Source organism: Petromyzon marinus, chromosome 75, assembly GCF_048934315.1.
Source record: "Petromyzon marinus isolate PM22_M1 ecotype Great Lakes invasive population chromosome 75, UKy_Petmar_22M1.pri1.0, whole genome shotgun sequence".
Classification (NCBI taxonomy): domain Eukaryota; kingdom Metazoa; phylum Chordata; class Hyperoartia; order Petromyzontiformes; family Petromyzontidae; genus Petromyzon; species Petromyzon marinus.
In genome coordinates, this window is record NC_133741.1 from 5,284,102 (window position 1) to 5,298,657 (window position 14,556).

A 14,556-nucleotide genomic window follows, 5' to 3' on the forward strand; every position below is an offset into this window, starting at 1 on the left:
TCCACCCCTACCACTCCACACCTACCACTCTACCCTACCACTCCACCCCTACCACTCCACACCTACCACTCCACACCTACCACTCCACCCCTACCACTCCACCCCTACCACTCTACCCGACCACTCCACACCTACCACTCCACCCCTACCACTCCACCCCTACCACTCTACCCCTACCACTACACACCTACCACTCCACACCTACCACTCCACCCCTACCACTCCACCCCTACGACTCCACCACTACGACTCCACACCTACCACTCCACCCCTACCACTCCACCCCTACCACTCCACCCCTACCACTCCACACCTACCACTCCACCCCTACCACTCTATCCCTACCAATCCACACCTACCATTCCACCCGTACCACTCCACCCCTACCACTCCACCCATACCACTCCACACCTACCACTCCACACCTACCACTCCACACCTACCACTCCACCCCTACCACTCTATCCCTACCACTCCACACCTACCACTCCACCCCTACCACTCCACCCCTACCACTCTACCCCTACCACTCCACCCCTACCACTCCATCCCTACCACTCCACACCTACCACTCCACCCCTACCACTCTACCCTACCACTCCACCCCTACCACTCCACACCTACCACTCCACCCCTACCACTCCACACCTACCACTCCACCCGTACCACTCCACACCTACCACTCCACCTCTACCATTCCACCTCTACCATTCCACCCCTACCACTCCACCCCTACCACTCCACCCCTACCACTCCACCCCTACCACTCCACCCCTACCACTACACACCTACCACTCCACCCCTACCACTCCACACCTACCACTCCACACCTACCACTCCACCGCTACCACTCCACCGCTACCACTCCACCCCTACCACTCTACCCCTACCACTCCACCCCTACCACTCAACACCTACCACTCCACCCCTACCACTCCACACCTACCACTCCTACCACTCCACCCCTACCACTCCACCCCTACCACTCCACCCCTACCACTCCACCTCTACCACTCTGCACCTACCACTCTGCACCTACCACTCTGCACCTACCACTCTGCACCTACCACTCTGCACCTACCACTCTACCCCTACCACTCTACCCCTACCACTCTACCCCTACCACTCTACCCCTACCACTCTACCCCTACCACTCTACCCCTAACACTCTACCCCTAACACTCTACCCCTACCACTCCACCCCTACCACTCCACCCCTACCACTCCACCCCTACCACTCCACCCCTACCACTCCACCCCTACCACTCCACCTCTACCACTCTACACCTACCACTCCACCCCTACCACTCCACACCTACCACTCCACACCTACCACTCCACACCTACCACTCCACACCTACCACTCCACACCTACCACTCTACACCTACCACTCCACACCTACCACTCCACCCCTACCACTCCACACCTACCACTCAACCCCTACCACTCCACCCCTACCACTCCACCCCTACCACTCCACCCCTACCACTCCACACCTACCACTCAACGCACCTACCACTCCACACCTACCACTCCACCCCTACCACTTCACCCCTACCACTCTACCCCTACCACTCCACCCCTACCACTCCACACCTACCACTCTACCCTACCACTCCACCCCTACCACTCCACCCCTACCACTCCACCCGTACCACTCCACCTCTACCATTCCACCCCTACCACTGCACCCCTACAACCCACCCCTACCACTCCACCCCTACCACTCCACCCCTACCACTCTACCCCTGCCACTCTACCCCTGCCACTCTACCCCTGCCACTCCACCCCTACCACTCCACCCCTACCACTCCACACCTACCATTCCACCCCTACCACTCCACCCCTACCACTCCATCCCTACCACTCCATCCCTACCACTCCACCCCTACCACTCCACACCTACCACTCCACCCCTACCACTCCACACCTACCATTCCACCCCTACCACTCCACCCCTACCACTCCATCCCTACCACTCCATCCCTACCACTCCACCCCTACCACTCCACACCTACCACTCCACCCCTACCACTCCACACCTACCACTCCACCCGTACCACTCTACACCTACCACTCCACCCGTACCACTCCACCTCTACCACTCCACCCCTACCATTCCACCCCTACCACTCCACCCCTACCACTCCACACCTACCACTCCACCCCTACCACTCCACACCTACCACTCTACCCTACCACTCCACCCCTACCACTCCACACCTACCACTCCACCCCTACCACTCCACCCCTACCACTCTACCCCTACCACTCCACACCTACCACTCCACACCTACCACTCCACCCCTACCACTCCACCCCTACGACTCCACCACTACGACTCCACACCTACCACTCCACCCCTACCACTCCACCCCTACCACTCCACCCCTACCACTCCACACCTACCACTCCACCCCTACCACTCTATCCCTACCAATCCACACCTACCACTCCACCCGTACCACTCCACCCCTACCACTCCACCCATACCACTCCACACCTACCACTCCACACCTACCACTCCACACCTACCACTCCACCCCTACCACTCTATCCCTACCACTCCACACCTACCACTCCACCCCTACCACTCCACCCCTACCACTCTACCCCTACCACTCCACCCCTACCACTCCATCCCTACCACTCCACACCTACCACTCCACCCCTACCACTCTACCCTACCACTCCACCCCTACCACTCCACACCTACCACTCCACCCCTACCACTCCACACCTACCACTCCACCCGTACCACTCCACACCTACCACTCCACCCGTACCACTCCACCTCTACCATTCCACCTCTACCATTCCACCCCTACCACTCCACCCCTACCACTCCACCCCTACCACTCCACACCTACCACTCCACCCCTACCACTCCACCCCTACCACTCCACACCTACCACTCCACCCCTACCACTCCACCCCTACCACTCTACCCCTACCACTCCACCACTACCACTCCATCCCTACCACTCCACACCTACCACTCCACACCTACCACTCTACCCTACCACTCCACACCTACCACTCTACCCTACCACTCCACACCTACCACTCTACCCTACCACTCCACACCTACCACTCCACCCCTACCACTCCACACCTACCACTCCACACCTACCACTCCACCCCTACCACTCCACCCCTACCACTCCACCCCTACAACTCCACCCCTGCCACTCCACCCCTACCACTCCACACCTACCACTCCACCCCTACCACTCCACCCCTACCACTCCACCCTACCACTCTACACCTACCACTCCACCCCTACCACTCCACCCCTACCACTCCACCCCTACCACTCCACACCTACCACTCCACCCCTACCACTCCACCCCTACCACTCCACACCTACCACTCCACACCTACCACTCCACCCCTACCACTCCACCCCTACCACTCCGCACCTACCACTCCGCACCTACCACACCGCACCTACCACTCCGCACCTACCACTCCGCACCTACCACTCCACCCCTACCACTCCACCCCTACCACTCCACACCTACCACTCCACCCCTACCACTCCACACCTACCACTCCACACCTACCACTCCACCGCTACCACTCCACCGCTACCACTCCACACCTACCACTCCACCCGTACCACTCCACACCTACCACTCCACCCGTACCACTCCACCTCTACCACTCCACCTCTACCATTCCACCTCTACCATTCCACCCCTACCACTCCACCCCTACCACTCCACCCCTACCACTCCACACCTACCACTCCACCCCTACCACTCCACACCTACCACTCCACCCCTACCACTCCACCCCTACCACTCTACCCCTACCACTCCACCCCTACCACTCCACCCCTACCACTCCACACCTACCACTCCACACCTACCACTCTACCCTACCACTCCACACCTACCACTCCACACCTACCACTCCACACCTACCACTCCACCCCTACCACTCCACCCCTACCACTCCACCCCTACCACTCCACACCTACCACTCCACCCCTACCACTCCACCCCTACCACTCCACCCCTACCACTCCACCCCTACCACTCCACCCCTACAACTCCACCCCTACCACTCCACCCCTACCACTCCACCCCTACCACTCCACACCTACCACTCCACCCCTACCACTCCACCCTACCACTCTACACCTACCACTCCACCCCTACCACTCCACACCTACCACTCCACCCCTACCACTCCACCCCTACCACTCCACACCTACCACTCCACCCCTACCACTCCACACCTACCACTCCACACCTACCACTCCACCCCTGCCACTCCACCCCTACCACTCCACCCCTGCCACTCCACACCTACCACTCCACCCCTACCACTCCACCCCTACCACTCCACCCTACCACTCTACACCTACCACTCCACCCCTACCACTCCACACCTACCACTCCACCCCTACCACTCCACACCTACCACTCCACCCCTACCACTCCACCCCTACCACTCCACCCCTGCCACTCCACACCTGCCACTCCACCCCTGCCACTCCACCCCTGCCACTCCACCCCTGCCACTCTACACCTACCACCCCACCCCTACCACTCCGCACCTACCACTCCACACCTACCACTTCGCACCTACCACTCCACCCCTACCACTCCACCCCTACCACTCCACCCCTACCACTCCACACCTACCACTCCACCCCTACCACTCCACACCTACCACTCCACACCAACCACTCCACCGCTACCACTCCACCGCTACCACTGCACCCTACCACTCCACTCCACCCCTACCACTCCACTCCACCCCTACCACTCCACTCCACCCCTACCACTCCACTCCACCCTACCACTCCACTCCACCCCTACCACTCCACTCCACCCCTACCACTCCACTCCACCCCTACCACTCCACTCCACCCCTATCACTCCACACCTACCACTCCACACCTACCACTCCACCCCTACCACTCCACACCTACCACTCCACCCCTACCACTCCACCCCTACCACTCCACACCTACCACTCCACCCCTGCCACTCCACCCCTACCACTCCACCCCTGCCACTCCACCCCTACCACTCCACCCCTACCACTCCACCCTACCACTCTACACCTACCACTCCACCCCTACCACTCCACACCTACCACTCCACACCTACCACTCCACACCTACCACTCCACCCCTACCACTCCACCCCTGCCACTCCACCCCTGCCACTCCACACCTGCCACTCCACACCTGCCACTCCACCCCTGCCACTCCACCCCTGCCACTCCACACCTGCCACTCCACACCTGCCACTCCACCCCTGCCACTCTACACCTACCACTCCGCACCTACCACTCCGCACCTACCACTCCGCACCTACCACTCCGCACCTACCACTTCGCACCTACCACTCCACCCCTACCACTCCACTCCACCCCTACCACTCCACTCCACCCCTACCACTCCACTCCACCCCTACCACTCCACTCCACCCCTACCACTCCACTCCACCCCTACCACTCCACTCCACCCCTACCACTCCACTCCACCCCTACCACTCCACTCCACCCCTACCACTCCACTCCACCCCTACCACTCCACTCCACCCCTACCACTCCACTCCACCCCTACCACTCCACTCCACCCCTACCACTCCACTCCACCCCTACCACTCCACTCCACCCCTACCACTCCACTCCACCCCTACCACTCCACTCCACCCCTACCACTCCACTCCACCCCTACCACTCCACTCCACCCCTACCACTCCACTCCACCCCTACCACTCCACTCCACCCCTACCACTCCACTCCACCCCTACCACTCCACTCCACCCCTACCACTCCACTCCACCCCTACCACTCCACTCCACCCCTACCACTCCACTCCACCCCTACCACTCCACTCCACCCCTACCACTCCACTCCACCCCTACCACTCCACTCCACCCCTACCACTCCACTCCACCCCTACCACTCCACTCCACCCCTACCACTCCACTCCACCCCTACCACTCCACTCCACCCCTACCACTCCACTCCACCCCTACCACTCCACTCCACCCCTACCACTCCACTCCACCCCTACCACTCCACTCCACCCCTACCACTCCACTCCACCCCTACCACTCCACTCCACCCCTACCACTCCACTCCACCCCTACCACTCCACTCCACCCCTACCACTCCACTCCACCCCTACCACTCCACTCCACCCCTACCACTCCACTCCACCCCTACCACTCCACTCCACCCCTACCACTCCACTCCACCCCTACCACTCCACTCCACCCCTACCACTCCACTCCACCCCTACCACTCCACTCCACCCCTACCACTCCACCCCTACCACTCCACCCCTACCACTCCACCCCTACCACTCCACCCCTACCACTCCACCCCTACCACTCCACCCCTACCACTCCACCCCTACCACTCCACACCTACCACTCCACCCCTACCACTCTACCCTACCACTCTACCCTACCACTCTACCCTACCACTCTACCCTACCACTCTACCCTACCACTCTACCCTACCACTCCACCCCTACCACTCCACCCCTACCACTCCACCCCTACCACTCCACCCCTGCCACTCCACCCCTGCCACTCCACCCCTACCACTCCACCCCTATAAGTGTGTAACTATAATAGTGTGTTACTATAACAGTTTGTAAGTATAAGTGTATAATTATAAAAGTGTGCAACTATCAGAGTTGGTAACTATAAAAGTATAATAATGATAAAAGTGTGCAGTTGCAGTAATAATAACAAGACTCTCCTGACCGGACGTGACGTCACATGTGAGCGACAGCGGCCATCTTAGGTAGGGGGGAAGCGGCCATCTTAGGTAGGGGGGAAGCGGCCATCTTAGGTAGGTGGCATAGTTCATAGTTCCATTTATTTTGGTATAGCCCTGTGAGCAATTCGGCTCTTGAATCGGGTGCAACAGCAACAAACAAAAAAAACCAAAAACACGAACAAGAAAAAAAACATCTTAAAGTGACTACTTTGTGTGACTGTGCAAAACAGAAAATCCAGGAAAAAAAAACATCAAAATATTCGATTTAAAGCTTTCGTGACTGCAATGATTCATCTTCTTTGGTTCTTTCGGTAAAGTCACGTAGAATGAGAATAAAATAATTAATTGATAAAATAAAATAACACAATAATATTCTCACGACGTTTCGGCCACAACACAAGCGGCCTTCATCAGGTGAAGGGACGAGACAAACTCTTACCAACTCTGATAGAGACAGTCTCGTCCCTTCACCTGATGAAGGCCGCTTGTGTTGTGGCCGAAACGTCGTGAGAATTTTATCGTGTTATTTTATTTTATCAATTTATTATTTTATTCTCATTCTACGTGACTTTACCGAAAGAACCAAAGAAGATGAATCAAAATATTCCTGAAAAAGCCACCGTGTACACCACCCAACACTGTGTGCCAAAATCCCAGTGGGATGCAAAGTCAAATAACAACAACAACAACAACCACAAGACAACTAAGATTAAGGCCATCAGTCCAAACTCCGTACTACAATAAGCAAAAACACGGCCAGACCCAAAAAACGTTTCGAAATCACCAAAAAAATAAAAGCCATAAACGCAACGTAACAGTGATCACAGGGACTGTGACCGAATTTTTTTTTTACAATAAACTACTTAAATAACAAGTAACACCAAATCCTAGAGCCATAGCTGGCTGCATGAGTCACTCCACAAACAACAGGAGCATCAGTCGGAGTATCACATTTTTCAATGCACCTTTAAGATCAGCACGCCAAATCAGTGGTCATCCGGAGCGAAACATTTCATTTTATTTTAGGCCACTGAATAGCAGTGGCGGCCAGGGGTGTAACAACTCCTCTAGAACATTATGAGACCTCCTTTGCCAGAAACAAGATATAGGAATAGGTTTTACCCTTTTAACTGGCACAAAAACTGACACCTTTATTCAAGGCATCAATGTTTGCAATAACCACAACACAAGCAGTCAAAATGCAAACAAAAAAGACAACTCTGATAATAATATGCACTGTCCTTGAATTTGATTGGTCCACACCCGAGACAGCTTTTCTTAGAGCCAGTCTCCATTGGTGTTGGACCAGAAGACGCCAAAAGGCGTACAACTCAAAAACAGCGCACTATCAGAGTTATTGAGATGCTCGGGGTGAGCATTTACATTATGAGACCTCCTTTGCCAGTAACAAGATATAGGAATAGGTTTTACCCTTTTAACTGGCACAAAAAATCAAATTCAAGGACAGTGCATATTATTATCAGAGTTGTCTTTTTTGTTTGCATTTTGACTGCTTGTGTTGTGGTTATTGCAAACACGATGCCTTGAATAAAGGTGTCAGTTTTTTGTGCCAGTTAAAAGGGTAAAACCTATTTCTATATCTTGTTACTGGCAAAAGGAGGTCTCATAATGTAAATGCTCACCCCGAGCACCTCAATAACTCTGATAGTTCGCTGTTTTTGAGTTGTACGCCTTTTGGCGTCTTCTGGTCCAACACCAGTGGAGACTAAAGGGCTCTAAGAAAAGCCGTCTCTGGTGTGGACCAATCAAATTCAAGGACAGTGCCAATAATATTATTATCAGAGTTGTCTTTTTTTGTTTGCATTTTGACTGCTTGTGTTGTGGTTATTGCAAACACGATGCCTTGAATAAAGGTGTCAGTTTTTGTGCCAGTTAAAAGGGTTAAAACCTATTCCTATCCTCTAGAGCAGTTTTGAGAGAAGATCTCATTTTGTTTGTTGTGGCTGCACCCGACTTAAGAGCCGCATGGCTCACAGGGCTCTACCTAATAAATGAAACTTGAAAAACTTGAAACTTGGTAGCGATTCAAGTTGCAGTTTATTGGCAATAGCATTCCAGACCCTGGGGGCATCAATAGCAAAGGCCCTTCCTCCGGTTTTTGTACGGCAATAGGGGAATGTGAAGCTGGTAAATGAGCGACGACCTGAGGTCAAATTTGTTCTTTGAAACAGAGAGAGGAGATCCAGCAGCAGGTAGTCTGCGGGTTTTGTTTGTAAGTACATCGTAAATAAATAATATCTGGTGCACAATCCGTCGAACATTAAGAGATGTTAAGTTTGACCCAATGTAGAGATCACAGTGGTGAGTCCTATATGGGCAGTTCAATGCAAATCTTAAGGCCGCGTGGATAGATGGAATCAAGCTTCTTCAGTACAGTACTTGGGGCTGATTTATACACGATGTCACAGTAGTCAAGTAGAGGCAGTATGGTAGCTTTTATCAATTCCAAATGTAACATTGGGGGGAAGCAGTGCTTGTGTCGATACAGAAAACCAATTTTTATTTTTTGTCTTTTCACCAATATAATCGATGTGACCTTCAAAATTCAGTTTTGAATCCAGGATGACCCCAAGATACTTATAGATCTTGACCTTACTCTATTTGATCATTATTTAAGGAATGTAATTGGGGAAAAAAATAACTTCCTGCTTTAGCCCCCGTGAGAAGCATAGCCACCTTGGTTTTGGAGGTATTCAGGACTAGTTTAAGAGCAACTAGCCGATGTTGTAGTTTGTCGAAATCGCCCTGGAGCTTAGCAATCACCGTCACCGGGAGAGCGGCCAGCAGTAATCAGTATCGTGTCATCTGCAAACAGATTTACCCTGGAATGATCCAGGTCAGTGCCAAAGCCATCGGACATAAAAGAGAGAACAAGAGGGGGCCGAGGATGGAACCATGTGGAACCAGAGGAATAGGTTTTACCCTTTTAACTGGCACAAAAACTGACACCTTTTATTCAAGGCATCATGTTTGCAATAACCACAACACAAGCAGTCAAAATGCAAACTAAAAAAGACACAACTCTGATAATAATATTATTGGCACTGTCCTTGAATTTGATTGGTCCACACCCGAGACGGCTTTTCTTAGAGCCCTTTAGTCTCCATTGGTGTTGGACCAGAAGACGCCAAAAGGCGTACAACTCAAAAACAGCGAACTATCAGAGTATTGAGGTGCTCGGGGTGAGCATTTACATTATGTGACCTCCTTTGCCAGTAACAAGAAATAGGAATAGGTTTTTACCCTTTTAACTGGCACAAAAAACTGACACCTTTATTCAAGGCATCATGTTTGCAATAACCACAACACAAGCAGTCAAAATGCAAACAAAAAAGACACAACTCTGATAATAATATTATTATTGGCACTGTCCTTGAATTTGATTGGTCCACACCCGAGACGGCTTTTCTTAGAGCCCTTTAGTCTCTCCACTGGTGTTGGACCAGAAGGCGCCAAATGATCAGAGTTGTCTTTTTTTAAATTTGCATTTTGACTGCTTGTGTTGTGGTTATTGCAAACATGACGCCTTGAATAAAGGTGTCAGTTTTTGTGCCAGTTAAAAGGGTAAAAACCTATTCCTCTATCTTGTTACTGGCAAAGGAGGTCTCGTAATACATGTGGAACCACTTTTGTTATCTTAACACCGTTTGACCTCCAACCATCTGTGAATACAGCTTGGGTGAGAGAAAAAGAGGTAATCATTGTGGACGGCGGCTATCTTATAAAGGGTAAGTATAACAGATCGACGGTGGCGGCCATCTTCGGTAGGGAATGGGGAAATGATGGAGGTCATCTTGGGTAGGGCGGGAGCGGCCATCTTCGGTAGGGAATGGAGAATGATGTAGGTCATCTTTTTTTTGGTTCTTTCGGTAAAGTCAGCACGTAGAATGAGAATAAAATAATAAAATAACACAATAAAATTCTCACGACGTTTCGGCCACAAGACGTCTTCAAGACTTTACCGAAAGAACCAAAGAAGATGAATCCTTGCAGTCACGGAAGCTTTAAATCGAGATGTAGGTCATCTTGGGTAGGGCGAAAGCGGCCATCTTAGGTAGGAATTGAGGCACATTGACGGAGTATGGCGGCCATCTTGGGTAGGGTGGCATAAAAATTATGGCTGACGGCGACCATCTTAGGTGGGAGGGGGCACGGTGGCCATCTTGGGCAGGAGGCGGCTGACGATGGCCATCTTAGGTGGGGGGAATCAGGGTGGAGCGGCGGCCATGTTGGTTAGGGGGCACGAATCGGAATCTGCTTCATTTGCATTAATTTGTACTGCAGGAGTAACTGGATGGTGTTGGGGGTCATAAGGTTACCAGAACATATAAACAAACTGCGTTTAGATTTTGATTTAAAGCTTTCGTGACTGCAGGGATTAATATTCTTGGTTCTTTCGGTAAAGTCACCACCACGTAGAAGGGAAACAATAACAATAATAAAAATATAAAACAATAAAATTATTATTCTTGGTTCTTTGGGTAAAGTCACCACGTAGAAGGGAAACAATAAAATAATAAAAATATAAAACAATAAAATTATTATTCTTGGTTCTTTCGGTAAAGTCACCACCACGTAGAAGGGAAACAATAAAATAATAAAAATATAAAACAATAAAATTATTATTCTTGGTTCTTTCGGTAAAGTCACCACCACGTTGATAGGGAAACAATAAAAATATAAAACAATAAAATTATTATTCTTGGTTCTTTCGGTAAAGTCACCACCTCGTAGAAGGAAAACAATAAAATAATAAAAATATAAAACAATAAAATTATTGTAAAACAATAAAATTATTATTCTTGGTTCTTTCGGTAAAGTCACCACCACGTAGAAGGGAAACAAAATAATAAAAATATAAAACAATAAAATTATTATTCTTGGTTCTTTCGGTAAAGTCACCACCACGTAGATAGGGAAACAATAAACTAATACAAATATAAAACAATAAAATTATTGTAAAACAATAAAATTATTATTTTGGTTCTTTCGGTAAAGTCACCACGTAGATAGGGAAACAATAAAATAATAAAAATATAAAATAATAAAATTATTATTCTTGGTTCTTTCGGTAAAGTCACCACGTAGATAGGGAAAAAAAAAATATAAAACAAAATTATTGTAAAACAATAAAATTATTATTCTTGGTGCTTTTGGTAAAGTCACCACCACGTCGAAGGAAAACAATAAAATAATAAAAATATAAAACAATAAAATTATTCTTGGTTCTTTTGGTAGTCACCACCACGTAGATTGGGAGACAATAAAATAATAAAAATATAAAACACAATAAAATTCTCACGACGTTTCGACTGCAACACAAAGCAGCAATCATCATGAGGTGGTGAAAACCACAGCAAGAACAATTTGATAAAAGTGGCGTTTTTATTTTTAACGTTAGCACCACGGAGAGCGATTTGGAGGTTTTATTCAGATGGACGAGTCCATCTATGTTCGGAAAAGAGGAGGGGGGGAGACGAGAAATTATGGATGCGGTCTGAAAGCCACCTACCAGACAGTCTCGTCCCTTCACCTGATGAAGGCCGCTTGTGTTGTGGCCGAAACGTCGTGAGAATATTATTGTGTTATTTTATCAATTTATTATTTTATTCTCATTCTACGTGACTTACCGAAAGAACCAAAGAAGATGAATCATTGCAGTCACGAAAGCTTTAAATCGAAAAATAAATTAAGACCCGAAATGGTTTATCAAATCCTTCCAATGATTGCTAAGCCAGAATCCATCTTCTCGGTTGAAATTGTCTCTGTGTTTGCATATGTGGATGTTTACATTATTTAGAATGTTTGGCTGCTGCTATAAATATCCCACGTGATGATATCGCCATTTGTGATGGGTTGATGTGGGTCTGTGAGTATGGGTCTCACCCATCACTCCGTCTCTTCTCTAGCCCGTACCACTCACTCACTCACTCACCCATTCATCACTCCGTCTCTTCTCTAGCCCGTACCACTCACTCACTCACCCTCTCACTCCATCTCTACTCTAGCCCGTACCACTCATCCACCAACCCATCACTCAGTCTCTTCTCTAGCCTGTACCACTCACTCACCCTCACATCCAACACTCCGTCTCTTCTCTAGCCCGTACCACTCACCCACTCACCCACCCATCACTCCATCTCTTCTCTAGCCCGTACCACTCACCCACCCATCCATCACTCCGTCTCTTCTCTAGCCCGTACCACTCACTCACTCTACCATCACTCCGTCTCTTCTCTAGCCCGTACCACTCACTCACTCTACCATCACTCCGTCTCTTCTCTAGGCCGTGCCACCCACCCACCCATCACTCCGTCTCTTCTCTAGGCCGTACCACTCACTCACTCACCCATCACTCCGTCTCTTCTCTAGCCCGTACCACTCACTCACTCACCCATCACTCCGTCTCTTCTCTAGCCCGTACCACTCACTCACTCACCCACCCATCACTCCGTCTCTTCTCTAGGCCGTACCACTCGCTCACTCACCCACCCACCCATCACTCCGTCTCTTCTCTCGCCCGTACCACTCACTCACTCACCCATTACTCCGTCTCTTCTCGATCCCGTACCACTCACTCACTCTCTCACCCATCACTCCGTCTCTTCTCTAGCCCGTATCACTCACTCACCCTCACCCACCACTGCATCTCTTCTCTAGCCCGTACCACTCACTCACTCACCATCTCACCCATCACTCCGTCTCTTCTCTAGCCCGTACCACTCACTCACTCTCATCACTCCATCTCTTCTCTAGCCCGTACCACTCACTCACCCACCCATCACTCCATCTCTTCTCTAGCCCGTACCACTCACTCTCATCACTCCATCTCTTCTCTAGCCCGTACCACTCACTCACCCACCCACCGCCCCATCTCTTCTCTAGCCCATACCATTCACTCACTCACCCTCTCACCCATCACTCCGTCTCTTCTCTAGCCTGTACCACTAACTCACCCTCACCCACCACTCCATCTTTTCTCCAGCCCGTACCACTCGCTCACCTTCCCTCTCACCCATCACTCCGTCTCTTCTCTAGCCCGTGCCACTCACTCACCCACTACTCCATCTTTTCTCCAGCCCGTACCACTCGCTCACCCTCCCTCTCACCCATCACTCCGTCTCTTCTCTAGCCCGTGCCACTCATCCACCACTCCATCTCTGCTCTAGCCCGTGCCACTCACCCATCACTCCGTCTCTTCTCCAGCCCGTGCCATGCCCGTTTAGCCTCCTCTATCCGGCCAAACAGAAGCTGTTTGGGCATGCGGTGGCTGGGCATGCAGACCACGTGACCCAGCCAACAAAGATCCCCCATGTAGCCTCTAGCAGGCTGTAGGGGCAAGTGCTGTCAGTAGTAGCACCTATACACAGACAAAGATCCCCCGTGTAGCCTCTAGCAGGCTGTATGGGCAAGTGCTGTCAGTAGTAGCAGCACCTACACACAGACAAAGATCCCCCATGTAGCCTCTAGCAGGCTGTAGGGGCAAGTGCTGTTAGTAGCAGCACCTATACACAGACAAAGATCCCCCGTGTAGCCTCTAGCAGGCTGTAGGGGCAAGTGCTGTCAGTAGTAGCAGCACCTACACACAGACAAAGATCCCCCATGTAGCCTCTAGCAGGCTGTAGGGGCAAGTGCTGTCAGTAGTAGCAGCACCTATACACAGACAAATATCCCCCAGGTAGCCTCTAGCAGGCTGTAGGGGCAAGTGCTGTCAGCAGCACCTACACAGGCAAAGATCCCCCATGTAGCCTCTAGCAGGCTGTAGGGGCAAGTGC